The following is an 18322-nucleotide window of genomic DNA, read 5'->3' as shown; positions in this document are numbered from 1 at the left end:
TGTGCCAAGAAGTCCTGGAAAAGTCATCATCAAGGATGTATTGAGTCATCAGGCAGTGCTGCTAGACACTAATTCAACTCTATTGAACAGGAAGGATAAAATGTAAGGGAATTTCACAGTCCCCGGGGTGCTTATGTGCTCCACCTCACAGAAGTGAACATACTTGAGAAGTTTCAAGGTCTCCATAGTCCCCCCAAAAGTGGATAACCTTCAATTCTCTGAAACTGCCTCTTTCTGGGTGGGAACATTTTACTAATGAAAATGCTTAGTATGTATCTATCCAAACAGAATTAGCTCTCAAGTCCCTCTCCTGCTGGCAAAATGTCAACTCTCCCCTGAACTTCTTATACTTCACAAAAGCTCTAGTCATGTGACTTTAGAATTTTGGTGTCATTTTACCACAGGGATAGATAGAAGATGCTTTATTCCTTGAATACAATCAATAAAAGTGATAAAATAGTGCATCATAAAACATCTTCCACATTCATGCCTAATGCTTCTCCCAAAACCAGAGAACCTTCTCTCTGGACCCCGACTCCCCTCCCCCCCAAGACAGTACACAGATCATTCTGGACTTAGGAGTTCTAGGGAAGATATGTTTTATATTTTTTAGTTTCTAGTGGCAATTACTACAGTGATCAATCAAAGGAGAAACACAGTATGGTTCACTCAGTGATACTTAGCTTGTGCCTCCAGAAGGGCCAGGCAGTCATTAAACAGAATATCAGGAACCCGCATCTCAGCTTCTCTTCACAGTATAGGTCATAGATTCAGGGTCCAATACCCTTCTATTTAGCATGTTGCTGGCATGGATTTCTAACTGTTGTCTTTTTTTGTTTGCGTCTTTCTACTTTAACTTGAAAATTTTTTGAATGAACTTTTTTTCTTACCCTCCCATGTTTTCCCCAACTGAAAAAGAAAGATAAAAAACCCTTGTAACAAATATCTACAGTAAAGCAACACAAATTCTCATAGCGCCATATCCAAAAAACGTTTCATTCTGTATCCTAAGTCCATCAGCTCTCTGTCAGGAGGTAGAGCAGTGCATAGAGCATTTGGACACAAAGTTAGGAAGACCTATGTTCAAATTCAAAGCTTGCTAGATGTGTGACCCTGGGAAAGTCACTTAACCTCTGTCTGACCCAGTTTCCTCAACTATAAAATGGAAATAATAGCACCTACCTCCCAGAATTATTGTGAGGATCAAATAAGATAATATTTGTGAAGTACTTTGCAAATCTTAAGGTGCTGTATAAATGCTAACTATTAATAGCTAGCATTTCTACGGCATTTACTCTGTATAGCATATAGCATACATACGCCATATACTATGCATACTAAGCACAGTGTCTGAAGCCAGATTTTAAATCAGGTCTTCCTGAGGACAGGCCTGATGTCCTATGCATTGCACCTCCTAGCTGCTCTCTGAGACTGTGGTTGATCAGTGCACTGATTAGTGTTCTTAAGTCTTTCAAGTTAGTTTTTCTTTATAATGTTGTTATTATAAGAATTGTTTTCTGGTTCTGCTCGCTTCATTCTGCGTGATTTCATACAAGTCTTCTCAGGTTTTTCTGAAACTGCTCTTTTCATCATTTCTTCTGCCAAATTGTATTACATTATATTCATATACCATAATGTATTCAGCCATTCCCCACCTGATGGGCAAACCTTTAATTTCCAGTCCTTCACCATGCAAGAGAGAGTTATTATATTTTTGTACATACAGGTCCTTTTCTTATATGCACATAGATCTTTCTTTCATGTCTTTGGAGCTTCTAATTGCCTCTTAACATTTTTCCTCACGGAACAGGGGAAATGGTCACAAGAATAAGCCTTAGCAAGAAAGCCTGCTGCCTTTCTGACCTTGAGACTTTCCTTTCTGGTTTCTGATAGTTGAGCAGTATATCACATCTCTGTCCTGTAATCTCCTCCTTTGCTTCCTTATCTTTAATTACACACATTCTTCTCACTCTCCACCGGGTAACCAAAGCCTAACTTCTCTTCATTGAAGGGAAGGAAGAAAATAGAGGATTGTTACACTTATGTGGCAAAAAAAGAAAAAAAAAAAAAGGAGGTGAGGCAGACATGGGGTAGAGGTAAGAGATAAAAGGTGGACACACCAAGTGTGGCATTGGTATATGTGAAACATAAAGAATGTAAAGCCTCTGGATTATGGGGTGGGTTTAGGGAAGGGCATAGGGTACAAATCCAAAGGATGAGAAATAATAGATATTGATCTGTATGCACTAGTGGAGATAAAAACCCCATCAATGAGATCACAGATATATCCAAGTGGTTTTCTTGATTGCTATCAAAGGGCATGTTTTATGGAAGAAGTGAGGTCTGAGCTGAATTTAAAGGCTGGAAGGTACAGAGGAAATAAAAGAACAACATCCCCACTTAAGGTCACAGTAAAAGTGGCTTTGGAGAGAAAAATTCACACTAGGGACTGAGCTAGTTGGTTAAGATGATTTTATTTAAGGACCCTTGTCATTTACTCAGTCTAAAACTGTAGAAAATGTGCAATTGAGGAAGTATGTATATTCTTCATAATCTTATTTTTTCTCCTTCTCCGAAGTTCAGAGACAGGGTCATCATCCTTCTTGAATATGCCAAAATTCCTTCTTAGAAGCCATCAATAGTATCCTTTGGTCTTACAGTATCTAGGCAGATAATCCCATTCAGAGTTTTGAGAATTCATAAAACCTAGGACAAAATGAAGATTTTCTGTTGTGGCTGTTGAGAGGGGGAAGAGAAGGGAACAGTCATTTGCTAAGTGTCTAGTATGTGCCAGGCATTGTGCTGAGTACTTTACAAATATTATTTCATTTGGTGGTTAGTAAAACAATATACTTTCTCTGATGGATAATCAATACACTAATGAAAAATTAATGAAAGTTTTCAAGAGAACGAAATGAAAGTATACTTGGTTGTCTTAAGAATCTACTAACTCCCAATTGTGATTTAACCGGACTTTTGGTCATATACCTCCCTCCTCTTGGTAATGAAATGGTAGATACAGATACAGAATGAGGTACATGTTGTAAAATATGGTCAATATGTCCATTTATTTTGCTTAACTGTACTACTTTTTACAAATTAAAAGGAAAACTTTGGGAGATGACAGTCATGTTTTTAAATAGAACATCAATTAAATAATTTTGAGTCTACTTGCTCCACACAGGTAGCTGAATCCATTATCCTAGACAGTTATTTTAAGACTTCCCTGAATAACTCTATCCAGCCTTGATCAGTCTTCAACTCTGCATTCTTTTAGCACTCCTCTACCTCAATCTGCATGATATTAATTTGCATATTTGACTTTGATGGATCCATTATTTAAGGAGTTTGGGTACTCTTTCCATCTGTACAATTCAACTCAACATGGACCTATTAAGCATTTACATGGGCAAGGTACTGTTCAAGGCTATGGGGACACATGGAAGAAAAATAAACCTATTTTCAAGGGTCTTACAATCTAATAGGGAGGATAATACATATGCCTAAGTATGATACAAAGCAGAATGTGATATAAGAAGTTTAACTGCCTAGATTCTGTCAACAGTCAGGCTCCTAAATAATAAGACTGTCTATCATTCAGTACAACGTCTCTCATTCAATGATTAAAGCTGGGTAAGAAATGAGGTATATCACTTCGGCTCTTACCAGTAGGCCAACAAAAGGTCAACATTTGAGCTCAGATGGCTCAGAGTGACTGTAAATAGCAATTATTTCTGTTTGGTCAGAAACCCCAAGGGTCTTCTCCCCACCAGATTGATTTTTTTTTTTTTTGACTAAGTAAAAAGAAGCCAGCCTTTGTCTCATTTCTTACCTAGTCTTAATTGCTGAATGGGTGTTGCCTCAGTCAAAGATGGGAAAGACCTTAGCTTAAAAAGGCCAAGGTTTCCCACGGCACCTGGGACCATCTCCAGTTGTCCTGACCTATATCTTACCACTGGACCCAGACGATTCTCCCTCACTTAAATCCAATTCACTTGCAAGTCACAGCATCACCTTCCTGATGTCATGGTCCTCCTTGAGAAAGAAGGACAAACAACTCTGTCTTCACTGTGATGGATGTTCTGGGCTCATGATTGTTCAGTTATAGTTCTGCAGCCCCTCCCTAAAGTCCCCTCCTTTTCCTTCTTGACCTAGATTCTCACACCTTGATGGTCATAATGAAATGACAGGTTTAAATAAATTACAAGAAATCATAACAAAAATCAGTATCATAAAGGGTAACATTCCAAACACTCCTAGCATCCAAATTTCACTCCTTCCTTGAAGTCTCTTTCCCCTCTCTTCAATCTTCAGTCGAGAGCATCTTAGACACATGGCATAGTGCGCTTGTCTGAGTCCTCTTGTTCAAAGTTTGATAATCTACACAGATCTAGCTCTTCCTAGTTTCTTCCTCATCATCTTTATTGATGAAGCACAGGACTTTATGATGATTTCACTGACTAGCTTCTTTTATATGGCTTCTGAGGTCTTTCATCTCAGAGATGGAAGGTAAAGTTCAGATCTTTTGTACCCTCAAGTCATGATTTGAGTCCTTTGCTTCCTGCTCCTGGGGTGACCTAAAAGATCATCAAGGCTGACACTGACCAGAAACTTCTCTTTCTTTCTATCAAATGCTCGATCCAGGAATTCTCAAAATTGAGGTTTTTAGAGAGGAGAGACCAGGCTGGCCCTGTCCAAGAATTCCCTTTCTCTTCTCAAAGATTAAAAATCAAAAATTTCTACTACTTGTGAATGTCATTTTTTCTCTCCTACAACCACATGGCTGAGAACATGTACAACTGCTCCATGCTTCAGTCACTATCTCTCCATAGCTGGATCCAGGCACTCAAAGTCCAGAAACTTGGGATCCAAGAACTCTCATTACTCCACCACTTCCTCCACTGCTTCCATCTCTGAGGTTAAATGGGTTATTATCAGTCAAACATAGGGGGCTTTGCAAATGTACAGGTCTCCTCCAGGGATCAAAGTTCACCTTCTGGTCTCTGGTCTCTGACATGTGTTTAGAAAAGGAAAAAAGGTATCACCTGGAGCATGTTACATGTTAGGTTCCTAGAAATGCTAAGCCATGCTCTAGGTATCCTATTTGTCTGCATTCTCCCAAAACCATAAGTGATGAGCCCCCACTGATGCATTTACTTTTATCAGGCAGCTCAAAGACACAAATGAAAGCAAACACATTTAATGAAACAGTATAGTAAGAAAAGTAGTATAACATTTCCCTCTAAGACTTCCCTGGGTTACACTCTCCCTTACATTTCCATATTATCTAATGGGAAAGAGTAAGCCTACATAGTGAACATAAAGACAACACATAGAGTACCCATGTACCCAGATAGAGAGGCATACTGCATCTTCAATACTGCAGGACTGCAGATGTCTTTGAGTGATGTCATTCTGCTGTTCCTACTGAACATTGATCACATTTCCATTGATGTCTTCTGGACCTCCTCCTGGGTGGTCTTGTAGTCCCTGATGGATATATAATCATGGCTTGGTCTTGCTCCACTTGGTCTCATGATCACTCCTGTGAATCTCTGCTGGGTGAATGGTTGCTAGTTTCTCTCTTCCACCAGCTCTGGGTCTTCAGCTGGAGTCTTTGGCCAAAGTGCTCCTTCTTCTCTAAAGAGGAATAGGTTCTGCTATCTTTCTTTTAGTCAAGGGGCTTAAGTTTTTCCTCTTTCAGTGAGAAAGTCAGGCTCTTCACATATTTAGTCATCAGACTAGGAAAAAAACAAAACCAAACATCAGCCAAATTCTTTCCATATGGAGAGGGACCTGTGGGTTCTAAAGTAACTTCTTTGTGGAAAATAGAACAACCAGTCAGTTAATTAGAGTTCAGAGCAGTTAGTCTTTTTAAACCTAATTTCTCTAACCAATTGCATTCTTAAAAATACCTAAATCAGTTTTTAAACCTAATTCCTCAAATTAATTCCACTTACAGGATGAATATCTATTTCAAACCTCTTTAAATTAGGGTCAGAAAGTTCTCTTTAACTACTATAAACTTCTGATATGGACATTCCCCTCAAACAAATTCAGGGGCTACATTCCGATAAACTATAAAAGACTACCCGGATCTGAGGTAACTTTCCTCAGTATCTTTCCCAATACCCACGACCTTTCAGATACCACACAGTGGCTCAACAGTCACATCAGTCACTTATTTCAGTATCCAAGTCTGCATTTCATCTGGGTTAGGTGACTTAAATTTATGAAGGACTGTTAGGTAGTCGCTCACCATTTCCTTGTTTATCTGGGGTATCAACTCCTTCCTCATAATTTTTGTTCTATCCTCTTTGGTCCAGAGATCATTTTCCTTATCAAAGAAAAAAATAAGAGGTGAGCAGATTTAGCTTCTTACTATTTATCAATTATCATTTCCTACTCCCACTGCAAACAGTGCTCCTATTTTTTGATCCTCCTTTTTTTTTCATAAATAGTTAAAAAAAAAAACTAGGTGACTGGGTGGTGCAGTAGTTAGAGTTCTTTTTCTGGAGTTAGGAGACATGAATTCAAATCCAGACTCAGACACTTGCTGTGTGATCTTGGGTTAACCTCTGTTTGCCTCTCTTTCCTCATCTGTGAAATTGGGATACTAATAGTACCTCACTCATAGGATTGTTCTGAGATCAAAGGAGATAATAATTGTAAAGAACTTAGCACAGTGCCTGGCAGATAATAAACACTATATAAATGTTAGCTATTATTAATTTTTAAAAAATCCTTAGTTTTCCTTATTAATAGCTCAGAGAAAGCTATTCTTACAGTGAAGGGCCACATAGAAAAAAACTGATACATTTTGTTTGTACAAGAAAACCTTCCCAACAAACGAGTTTACAAAATGCATTTCTCCAAAACAGATTATTGATTATCAACAGATCAAAAGCATGAATATTTCCTGTAACTTTGTCAGTATGGCACTAACGCTGATTCTTTAATCAGAGTTTTTTTGCCTTTCCCTTTGGTCTCTGTTTACACTATCATAACCATTGTACACATTGTTCCTTTGGCATATCTGTCAACATCTCTCTGGATTATTCATATTTGTTGTTCCTTAGTGTGCCACAGTGTCCAGTTACTCTAATATTTCATTATTTGTTCACCTGTTCTCAAACCATTGAACATATATTTTATTTCTTCCTTTCTGCTATTACTTTAAAAGTCCTGCTAGGAACATTTTTGTACATTCAGATCATTTTTTGCTGTTAGTAACCTCGTTGGGATGTAGTCTTAGTAGTGGATCTCTAGGTCAAAGGTATGAAGAGTTAAGTTACTTTTCTTGAATAATTCTCAATCATTTTCCAAGGTAGAATTGAATCAGTTTGCAGCTCCACAGAGTAGCTGAACCCATTCACAGTGATGAATTGGGGTGCTCACCTTCCTAGAGCCACTCTATCTTTTTGAGTCTTTGTTCAATTGAGGGGAATGAGGTGATATCTCTGGGTTGTTTTAACTTCTATCCTTATGATTATTGGTGATTTTGAACATTTTTAGGTACTTGATTTTTTTCCTTTTGTTTCCTTTTAAAAAATATTTGTTAATGTATTTTGGCAACTTCTTTATTAGGGTCATATTTTTGTGTCAATTCCCTAAATAGTTTGGATGTCAAACTTTTATCAAAATTATGTGGTGCAGAGGCTTTGATTATTTGTTATTATTGCAAAAAATGTCTTATAGTATTACATAATTCCTGCATGTCTTGGTTATCATATAATTAATGATGAAAAAGTGAGTAAAATGTATTTATTAAGTGTTTACTATATGCCTGGCACTGCACTAAGTGCAGGTATATACAAATACAAGGAAACAAGATAATCTGTGTGCTCAAGAAGCTTAGATTTTATGGGGGGAGGGTAGAGAGTAAGGGGGTGGGGGATAAGAGGGTGAGGGATGAGGGGAACAAGGAAGATAACCAGAGTACAGATGGCATGGTTTAGAAATGGTTGGGAAGAATCATTTAATGGATATTGTTGTTATCTTAAATAAAAATCATTAAATCTTTTAATGGATTTTGTTGTTTTAGATAGACTTTCTCTTTGTACCCTTTCTGCGTTTATTAGTAATACGATAGTCTTTCTGGTAAGTCTTGGACTGGTGACCTTGCAAGAGGGGACTAAGTTGCTAAACTCAGAATTGCATTTCTTTCTAGTACAAGTGAAAAGAACTCATTATCAAAGTTAAGACTAGAAGTTGGAGTTTTCCTACACAGTAAAAATCTCATTGAACAGGGTCAGGAGGACAATTAGAGAAAAAGATGCAAATGGAGGATTCTTCCAGAGGAAACATGATGACCTCAACTCAAATTATATTCTGCATATATGTATATCATATGGCTCACAACCACCTCCCTTTCCTACCCCTCCCTCCTAGACCAGACCAAATCACAGATTTCGACCATGTTTTCTTTTTCTTCATCAGCCTTCCATAATAAGTTTGTTTTGTTTTAGGTAATCCCTTCCTCAATGCTACCCTACCATTTAAATAACCTTTCTCTTCCTCTCTATCACAGCCCAATCACTTGTTTAAGTTTCTTGTACTTAATACTACCAATATAACTTGTTTTAGTGTTCTCTTTCCCAGGTCATATAAGAATTCAATTCCTGAAAGAGCCATTCCTCCCCATTTCCCATTTCTGTCAGATTGAACTTCAACAAGAGGTTCCAAATACAAGAAATACTAAGTTCCTCCCTCTTATTTCTATTTTCCTTTTCTAGGGTATTTTGTTGTTGTCTGTTTATTTTTGAAAGTCCAGAGCTTGGTTCTCTCAATAACCCTTTGGACTGGGTGGTTCTCTGAGTAACTATTGTCTTTTCTTTCTCTTTCAGAATATGAGCTCTGAATCAACACTTAAATCTCTTTGAACTATTCAAATTTGTTTACCTTTCTTAAGTGTCTTTCATCTGGTTCATTTGCATTTCAAAGATTCTACTCTGCTCTGTTTTTCAAGAATGCTTAGAAGTCATTGATTCTGTTAAAATTCATATGATCTGAGACTTAGAGCTCAGGGATCTTAGAGGTCTTCTACCTCTTCTTACAGGTCCATGCCCTTCATGTTACAGATGAGATAGAGACCCAAAGAATTTAAGCAACTTCACCATTGTCACAAAGATTGTAAGAGGCAGAATCAATACTAAACCCAAGCACTATATTACCTCTTGGTCTATTTATTTTTCTTTTAGAATTATGCTCAATGTTGCAATCTTAAATACAAATCCTTTTCCTTACTTTTCAAGTGTAACATTCCAATTTGTTGTTGTCATCAGTGATGTGTATTTTTATTAGATTCAGTGGTCTCTTCCCAGCTGCTTGCTATATTTTCTGTTTGACTGGAGATTACCAAGAATATTTCTGTGCATGTTAAGTCGGGGGTTCTTATCTGGTGGTTGCCTGTGCATTCTATTGATAGGCTAATAATAGCTAACTATATCTATTTATAGAACATTTAGTATGTGCCAGGCTATACGTGCTTTACAATTATCATTTCATTTGATCCTCACAACAACCCTGGGAAGTAAGTGCTATTTTCCATATTTTACGGATGAGGAAATGGAGACCAAGGTTAAGTGACTTGCCCAGGGTCACACAGCTAGTAAGTATCTGAAGTCACATTTGAACTCAGGTTTTCCTGATCCTAGGTCTGACATTATTCACTGTGCCACCTAGATCTGTACTTTGTCTTCTGGTTCTAATACTTCAGGACAATTTAATTTTTTAAGTTAATTTTATTTTAAGATTTCCTGAAATATAATTTTGAAGTTTTTGGTTTCATCATGTCTTTCTACAAAGTTTCCAAGTTTTAAATACCAGGTCAAACATTTTAGGTCATGCTTTTTATTGTAGATATCTTGTACATTATTCCAATTTTGCTGCCCTAACTTTTCTTTAATACTTTATGTGTTTGTCCTTCGTTGCCAAAGAAGACCATGCCATCAGAGAAATGATGACATGACTCGCACTTGACTTTGTTTTGAGTGAGGGAGGGCTGTGCAGGTCACCAGCCTCACTTCTCCTCCAGAGCCATCTGAATCCAGTGAGCAGATATTCATCAGGATGACTGGAGATGACCCAGGATGAGGCAATTGGGGTTAAGTGACTTGCCCAAGGTCTCAGCTAGTGAGTGTCAAGTGTCTGAGGTGAGATTTGAACTCAGGTCCTCCTGACTCTTGCACTGGTGCTCTATCCACTGCACCACCTAGCTGCCCCCTTAACAGTTCATATTGTACCATTGGATCTTCAAGTTATAAGTCCTTCATTCTTTTTTTTTTTTTTAAGTGTATCCACTGCTTTCATAAGATTTCCAAGCTTCTATTCTAAGGTATAGATACTTCTTTTGAGTTTTCATTAAGAGCTCAGATTCTGCTCCTTACTTTTTCCTTTGATTCTTTCTGTCCTCTCTCAGGGTTATTGTGACCATTTCATTCTGTTTTCAGGAGTTCTAATTTTAATTGCTGCCATTTTAATGTGGGCATTCTCTTACTCTGTAGCATGTTCACATTTTGGGAGGAGTTCTTTGCTTGTTCATTTTCTCTATGCTGGGTTTTTTTTCCCATATAGAGGCCTTGGTGAAGTGAGGGAAGGGGATTTGTTTCCTTTCCCCTATTCTATTTATTGTTTTTGTTTTTAGCTTATTTGGTGCATTCCTTCTGTTTGGAAGGAGAGCTAGGCTGATTATACACTGATTGGTTTTGCAGAAAGCCCGTTTTCTTTTGTTCTAGTTAGTTTTTGAGCAGACCTGGACCCCTCTCTCAGCTGGTGCTGAAAGCTCTGTCTTGCCGAGATAACTGGGGCTGTCTAAATTATTGTTGAGGAGAGACTCTGAGAGGCAAGGACAGATGCTGAGGTATCTGGTAGAGGTCTTTGGTAGTGGTCCACCACACCTGCTGATAGACCTAGCAGCCTTCTGTTTCAGTAGTCTCATTCTGCCTAACCCAAATAATGAATTCCAGGGTGAGGAGTGGGGATTAGAGAGTTGAGACTGGGGAGCACAGAGTGAAGCAGAAGCAGGGAATTGGTAATATGGTCCTATGCTATTATTTGTGATACAATTACCTTGTAGAAATCTTTCCTTTCTCCTTTTTTAAAAAAATACTTTATTAGGCATATTTCTTTTTGAGGAGATGAATGGGAGCTGGCTTTATACATAACCTCTCACTCAAATATCTTTTCTGTGTCATACTTTAAAAATTCGTTCTCCATTATCTACCTTCTATACATGTCTCTTAAAATCTGAGTTAATTGACAAATTCCTAGTGGATCCAGAAGAAAGTCCTTCAAATATAAAAGGAAAAAATATTCTATTCAAATAACACAAGACTATTCTTCATTTATGATAAACCAAGAGAGGAGGAGTGATACATTCCAAAGAGCAAAGAAGATCAAGATATAATCCAAGGTGACATAGTCTACAAACCTGAGTCTAATCACTAATGAAAAAAGGTAAATAAATTAAAAAATAAAAATTTAATAAAATTTCAAGCATTCCTACAAAGAAAACCAGACCTGAGCGGATTATTTGCTTTGCAAACACCCCAGACAACAGAAATACAAGAAAAGTACCCAAATAGAGCAATGATTCTCTGTTAGCAGTTCTGCTTGGTTTTGACTTCACTAACATCGTGCTACCATCATGATAAACTGATCATCAGAAATCTTAAATCTCATCACCATGCAAATTAATTCAGCTTTTGTTATGCAGCATCTTCTCAACTCTCTCAGTTGCCTCTAGAAGACTAGAGGGCAGAGCAAAAAAATTTTTCCAAAAGCCTTCCTTTATAGAGGACTCAGAACATTCCAAGAGATTTTTCATTTTCTATCAGCTGCTCTACTTGAATATCATCCATCCCAATGCATCCTCCCCCTACTTTTTGGTTTCTTTTTTGTGTGCTGTCTTCCCCCATTAGATTGTGAGTTCCTTGAGGGCAAGGAATGTTTTTCTTTATTTTATTTGTATCCTGAGAAAATGGTGAAACAGATTTTAGGTAAAGATAAAAACAAGAAATAACATATAAAAATTGAAATTCTCTAAAGTCTCAGGTGAATTATGGGTTCCTAATTTGATTTTCTTCTTATAGCTCTGTTGTTAATAGGATTAGCTCTATAAGGCTTGAATTGGTTTTCAGCATATGAACTAGTTACAAGAAAATCAAATGTAGTAAGTTGTATAAAATTATATTGAGTCTTGTTACTGGCAGATTTTAGCAGAATTACTTAGGAATCTCTACAAGTGATTAGGAACCAGAGAAGCAGAATCTCCTTCAGAGCTGCCCTGAAAATTAGACCTATTCCAGAATGTTTAATAGAAGATATTTCCAGGGACCAGACAACTACATGGGACATCTTGGACTCAAGACAAAATGTGATGATTAAATGGACATTGGGAGTGTGCTATTAGGATACAAGGAGACTTGATGTTATTGAGTATTGATGATCATCATTGTATTGCAGCCTTTGGTTTCATGCTGTATATGTTTGCTGAGTTTTATTGGTTACTTTGGTGACATATAAATCTCCCCTCTCAAAATTAGTCCATCGTGAGACCTCTAAGTATTTTGATCTGTAGCCTGACTTAGTTTACCCATAGAGTGTATTTAGCAAGGATTGTATATCATCATTATTGTTCTTAGACTCTATGTTAACTGGTGTACTAAGCTATGCATTGTTTTCTTCTTGCTATGTAATGTTGACAGTGAGCACGAGCGCATTAAAGACTTTGTAAATTTGGCTTATCAATAAGTGGTCCATGGAGGGAATGAGCTGTCCCCTACTCCTTTGAATCAAAGGGAGGAATTGAGTGAAAGACATTGACTCTATTTTGTGACTTGATTCTCAATCTAGTTCAATTTCCTTTCTATTCAAATATGGGTTTAGTCCAATTTTCATCTTGTGAGAAAACTTTATTCAATTATGGAAATTGTGAGAAAACTTTATTGCCTTGTTTGCATCTAGTTCTTCACAGCTGGGAAGCAGGACCATTTCCAACTGTTGCTTAGAGACCAGATTTGTTTAATGCTTAACTAAGGTTATGCTGACCAGAAATCCAGTTAGACCTAAAGATTGATGCACTGAGTTTTCTCACAAATTATACATCTCAAGCAACCCACATGTCTTATCTGAAAACAGGCCTTATCCTGGTCAATTGGTTATTGTTTCTTTGTTCTTTTGATTGAACACAGATACTTGGGGGATGAAGGTAGAAAACCTCTTCTGATTTCAGGGAATTACACCTGTTTGCGCTCACCCTCCCAACCTGGAAAGTCCCTAATCTTTCCTACTATTAGAAATCAGATTACTTTATCAGGTATCCTGGTTTATATCTTACAATTTGTTTTATTTTATTGCATAGAAATCTGTCTCTCCCTATAGTTGGGATCCAGTGCCAAACAGAGGAGGCCTAGTCCCTATCTGTTATGCAATTAGCATGTGTTGCTTAATAACTCGATACACTCAGAAGTTCAAATCTTTGTTTTTTCAGTTGTTATGGCCAGCTCAGCGGAGAGACCCCCGACTCCGCGGGACATCTTGATCTCAGGCACGCAGTGATGAGGCGGGAGACAAAGATGTTACAAGCTCCATTTATTATTAGCAAGTACAAACCTTACATGCTGTGCAGCAGTAAGTTCCATACTTGTGGCAAGCTGGTGCTGTGATTACTTTCACCAATCCTCTTTTATTAACAAACGCATGTCCCAATGACTGCCTCAGGATGTTTGTCAAATACTAAGATGTTTACCTAAGACCCGAAAGCCTTGGGGCTATTGTATGAGATCCCAGAGGGCCGAACCAACAACCTTTGCTCCATTAGCACAATAGAGTGGTCTTATCAGGCCATCAAGAACTCCTGGAACTGTTGTGGTCCTCAATGGCTCCCTACACTCAGTTATTTCAGATTTTACCCATCACAATTTCCAGTGCTTAGCCCAATCACTAGCACAGAGTACATATTTAACAAATGTTTATTGAATTAAATTTAATTGAATAAATACATAGGCAATGACATAAATTACTCAAGGGGCAAAAAAAGTTTTTAGAAGGCTAAAGAGATAGACATATAAGGAGGTAACAGCAAGAACAGCAAAAACCTATCAAAGCAACAATAGAGAAATCTTTATGTGATTTTTTTTTTCTAAAAGTACACAGGGAGATAAGGATGCAAGCAAAAAACTAACTAGAAGTGAGGGTGGAGAAACAGGTCTAAAACATCATAGACTAAATCTCACAACACCATGATCATTATTTTTTTGTAGCACTGAATTGCAGAACAGGAGGATGCATGAAAGAGGACCAAGGAGAAAATGGATATATTGGAATACATTATGTATCCTAATCAAGGTTAACAAAAAAGCAAAGATAACTCCTGAAGTCTCTCAGGAAGAAGGCTTACAAGAGAATTTTTAAGGGAACAAAGGGAGGAATTTGAAACAGGAAAAGAAAGCAGGAAATCTTGTTTCAGTGGTGGGAGCGGGTCCGACTGAAGAACACATCCATGGAGGAGTCAAGACATTTATAATGGGAGATGAGCACCTCACAATGGGTATAATCTGCTGTGATTTGGTGCTTGGAGAGACTCTTCATCCTGTCTCAGAAGAAGGGGAACCAGAGTTCCTGGTGGAAACTAATACCCAGAAGAACCAAAAGGCATGGACCCTAAAAGGAGACTTCACAGGAAAAATGGGAAAAGGGGGGAAATGACCATGGGGAGAGCAAAGGGTAGTAATGGACTGCACAATCAAGGACACAAGAAAATTTATACTCTGGGCATAAATATAAATATATATGTATATACAAAAATGCATATTATATATACATATATATGAGAGTGAGATACAACAGAAAAAGTGGGTGAGAGGATAAAATCTATAAGGTAATAAATATAGAAACTGTTTAGAAGAAGAAATGCAAAATAGATACCTGAGAAGTTTTATGAGAATACAAAGACTAATAAGTAAATATAAAGCTGTGAAATAAAGAGTCAAAGTCTAGAATGGACAGAAAGGGAAAAAAAATAATGAAGAAAATGAGAAAAAGAAATTTTTTTTAGAAAAAGATCCAGGAAATAAAATGAAAAACTAACAAACAAGTTGAAGAGGAAGAAAGGAAGGGGGAATTTCACTTAACCAACAAAGAGAAAACAGGAAAAAATTATGTAACTAGATAAAAGGAAGAAAGAAAAATGAATTAATACATTAAGCAAAACTACAAAAACAAAAGAAAGGAGGAACAAATGGGAGAGAGGATGGGTTTGAGCATGAAGAGAAGAGAACCTCTGGAAATATAATTATCTTAAAATAGATTCTGCTAAAATAATTGGAAAAATAAATAAATAAAAATACTGTCTTTAGAGAGCCAGAGAAAAATAAATTCAAATTTTTTAGGAAAAAACTATCAGAGAAGAACAGGAGAAAATATAAACCCAACTCTCATAACTTTAAGTCTGAATTTAACACAGATTTAAACAATTCAATAAAACAAATAAGAATGGCATGTCAGATAAGAAAATAAAAGTACACAATCTGTTGCTTACAAGAAACACCTAAAAACGAAAGAATCACAGAATAAAAATGAGGGGCGAAAACAACAAAACTTAAAATGAATCAAATGAATTTTTAAAAATTCATTAAAAATTTTAAAAAGCAGAAATTACACTTGTGCTATAAGACAAAGCAAAAACAAAAATTCACAACAAAATCCTTTCTCTTTGGTAAGAGATTTATTAGTGTTCAGTGGCCTATCTTCCCATTTATTTTTTTGTCACATTCTTCCACCCACTAACCTCCTCACACAGGTAAGGTTTCCTCTTTGCCTCTTCAGAAACTTTCTCTTCTTTGTTTTCACACTGAAGCCTTCTTCCATTTTTCTTTATTTAAAAAACTATTTTATTTGTTTTGATCAGCTAAAATCTTCCTTTTTTACCTTTCTACTCAAACCTCCTCCCTCCCAATTGAGAACATAAGTGAAACTAAATCCATTACAAACATGGATAGTCAATTAAAATAATTTTTTATATTGATCACGTCCAAAAAAATTTTTGTCTCAATCTGTATTCTGAGTACTTCACCTCTCTGGAGGTGGGTAACGTGTCGCCATTCTGGAATCTCAGTTGGTCATTCACACAGATGTGTTCACCACATTTATATACCCTAACTTGTTCAGTTCCCCAGATTAAGAGCTCAAATTCTCATTCTTTGCCACTGCAAAAAGAATTTTAAATATTTTGTACTTCTAGTGTGTTTTGTTTAGGACTAAACCTTTTCTTAATCTACCTCTTCCTCTAATTACCCCTCTCCTTTCTCTTTCTTTTACATTTCCCCGATGAATGAAATGTATTTCTACACCCAATTTTATGTGTGTTTGTGTGCATTCTTCCTTCTTTTGACTTGTTCAGATGAGAGTGAGTTTCTAGTGTCAACCACTCCCCTGCACCAACCCTCCTTACCATTTGCATAAAATTCTACTTGCATACCCTGATTATGTGATAATTTTCCTTAATCTTTCTTTCCCTTGTCGGTGTATTACTTGTCCCCTTGTTTTCCATCTTTTTCTTAAGATCATCAAGATATAACAGAATCATTACCAGGCCTTGTCTAAATGAACTCCCTCTATGACCCCCAATGATATGAGGGATCAGAGGAGGGGACACATATATCACCCCACTGTATTTGAATATATGCAATTTACCCTTGTTTCATCCTCTATCATTTTTCATTCATATTTACCTTTTTATGTTTTTCTTAAATACTATGTTTGAACTTCAGGGTTTCTACACATCTCTGGTCTTCTCATGAGGAATGATTGGAAGTCCTCTATTTCATTAAAAATCCATTTTTTCCCCTTGTAGTATTATACTTAGTTTTGATGGGAGAGTTCTTGTCTGTAAACCATATCCTTGGCTTTCTGAAATGTTGTATTCCAAGTTTTCTATTTATGCATAATGGTGGTTGCTAAAGCATGTATGATCCTGACTGCAGCTCCCTCAGTATTTGAATTGTTTCTTTATGACCGCTTGCAGTATTTTTTGTTTGATCTGGAAATTCTGGATTTTTACTCTGATATTCCTGGAAGTTTTCATTTTAGGATTTCTTTCAGGAGGTGACAAATGAACTAGATCTAGGCAGTTTTCTTTTAAAAAGTCTTGAAATAGGATATATAGGCTATTTGCTTTTTGGTAATGGGATTCAGATAGTACAATGATTCTTACATTTTTTTCTCCTTGATTTGTTTTGTAGGGCAGTTGTTTTTACTGAGAGATACTTTAGATTTTCTTCCTTTTTTTCAGTCTTTCAACTTTGTTTTAATATTATTTGTTGCCATATGGAGTCATTGGACTTGTATTTGGTTCATTCTAATTTCTTGGGAGTTTGTTTTGGGGCATGGTTTTGTAATTCTTGTGCCAAGCTCTTACCTTTCCAATTCTTTGTTCCTTAGCACTCATTTCTTTTCCATTTTTTCTTTCTCACGCACTATTATTCCATGTATAAAAACATCTTAAAATTCTTGTTAAAACTCTCGCTTCATCTCTTTCAGGCATTCTAGTTGAGTTTGTACCCAACATCTGTTTTTCTCTGAGGCATTGCTTGTAGAAGTTGTGGAGTCATTCTTTTCTTCTGGACTTACATCTTGAGCTTCCTATCCACCATATTAGCTGTTTATGGTAGGATTCTTATTTTGTTTGCTCATTTTTCCAGCCTACTGCCTGACTCTAAATTTGATGTAAGGGCTAGGCTCTGCAGCACTTCTGGAGAGAATTTTTGAACTAGTTGTATTACTGTTTTCTTGAGAGGTATTGAGCATTATTCCAGGATTACAGGGACAGGTTGGAGATGGGAACCTGTAAGCTTTCAATTCTCCCCAAGTAGTCTGATCCAGGACAAAGTCTGATCACTGCCAAGCTTGTTTCGAGCTCTGAAAATTCCGCATCTGGGTTTGAGTCTAAGCAAGAGTAGACTCCTACCGCACCAAATCCCTAACAACCAGCTGAAAAACTCTTGATTGAGTGGCAGAATTGTAGGCTCCCCTTTGTTTTAGAATTCCTGCCCTGGTTATTCCACTGAAGGCTGTGCCAGATGTTAGAAATGAGACCCTACTCTGTACCTGAGGTCTGAGGCTGCTGTTGGCTACTTAATTTCCTCTTTTCTAGGTACATTGCCCAGAACATCCCTATGGGAGAATACCACCCTCTGCACAAGTCCCATTCTCAGTTCACTCAGTGACTTGGAACTGAGTGACAAGATGTCTATTTGCACTTGTCTCATCACAGTGCTCCAGTATGAGCCTGGGACTTCCTGTTGCCCTGGTGCAAACAGCT

At 37.1% G+C, this 18322-nt stretch overlaps 1 long non-coding RNA gene across 5 annotated transcripts in view; it reads right to left on the bottom strand.

Annotated features, from left to right (window-relative positions):
• Positions 1–2455: 2455 nt before the first annotated feature.
• The window catches only part of LOC140518235 (uncharacterized), a 64162-nt gene continuing 48295 nt past the window's right edge, over positions 2456–18322 (bottom strand). For 3 of the 5 annotated variants that reach the window (XR_011971871.1, XR_011971875.1, XR_011971873.1), the window contains 2 exons: positions 6260–6337; positions 2456–5741 (listed from right to left, as the gene is read on the bottom strand). This is a non-coding gene — a long non-coding RNA (uncharacterized lncRNA). The remainder of the gene's footprint in view (positions 5742–6259; positions 6338–18322) is intronic. The other 2 variants (XR_011971872.1, XR_011971874.1) reach the window with 1 other exon arrangement.

Source organism: Notamacropus eugenii, chromosome 1 (genome assembly GCF_028372415.1).
Source record: "Notamacropus eugenii isolate mMacEug1 chromosome 1, mMacEug1.pri_v2, whole genome shotgun sequence".
Classification (NCBI taxonomy): Eukaryota; Metazoa; Chordata; class Mammalia; order Diprotodontia; family Macropodidae; genus Notamacropus; species Notamacropus eugenii.
This window is presented reverse-complemented; position numbering and strand designations above follow the sequence as displayed.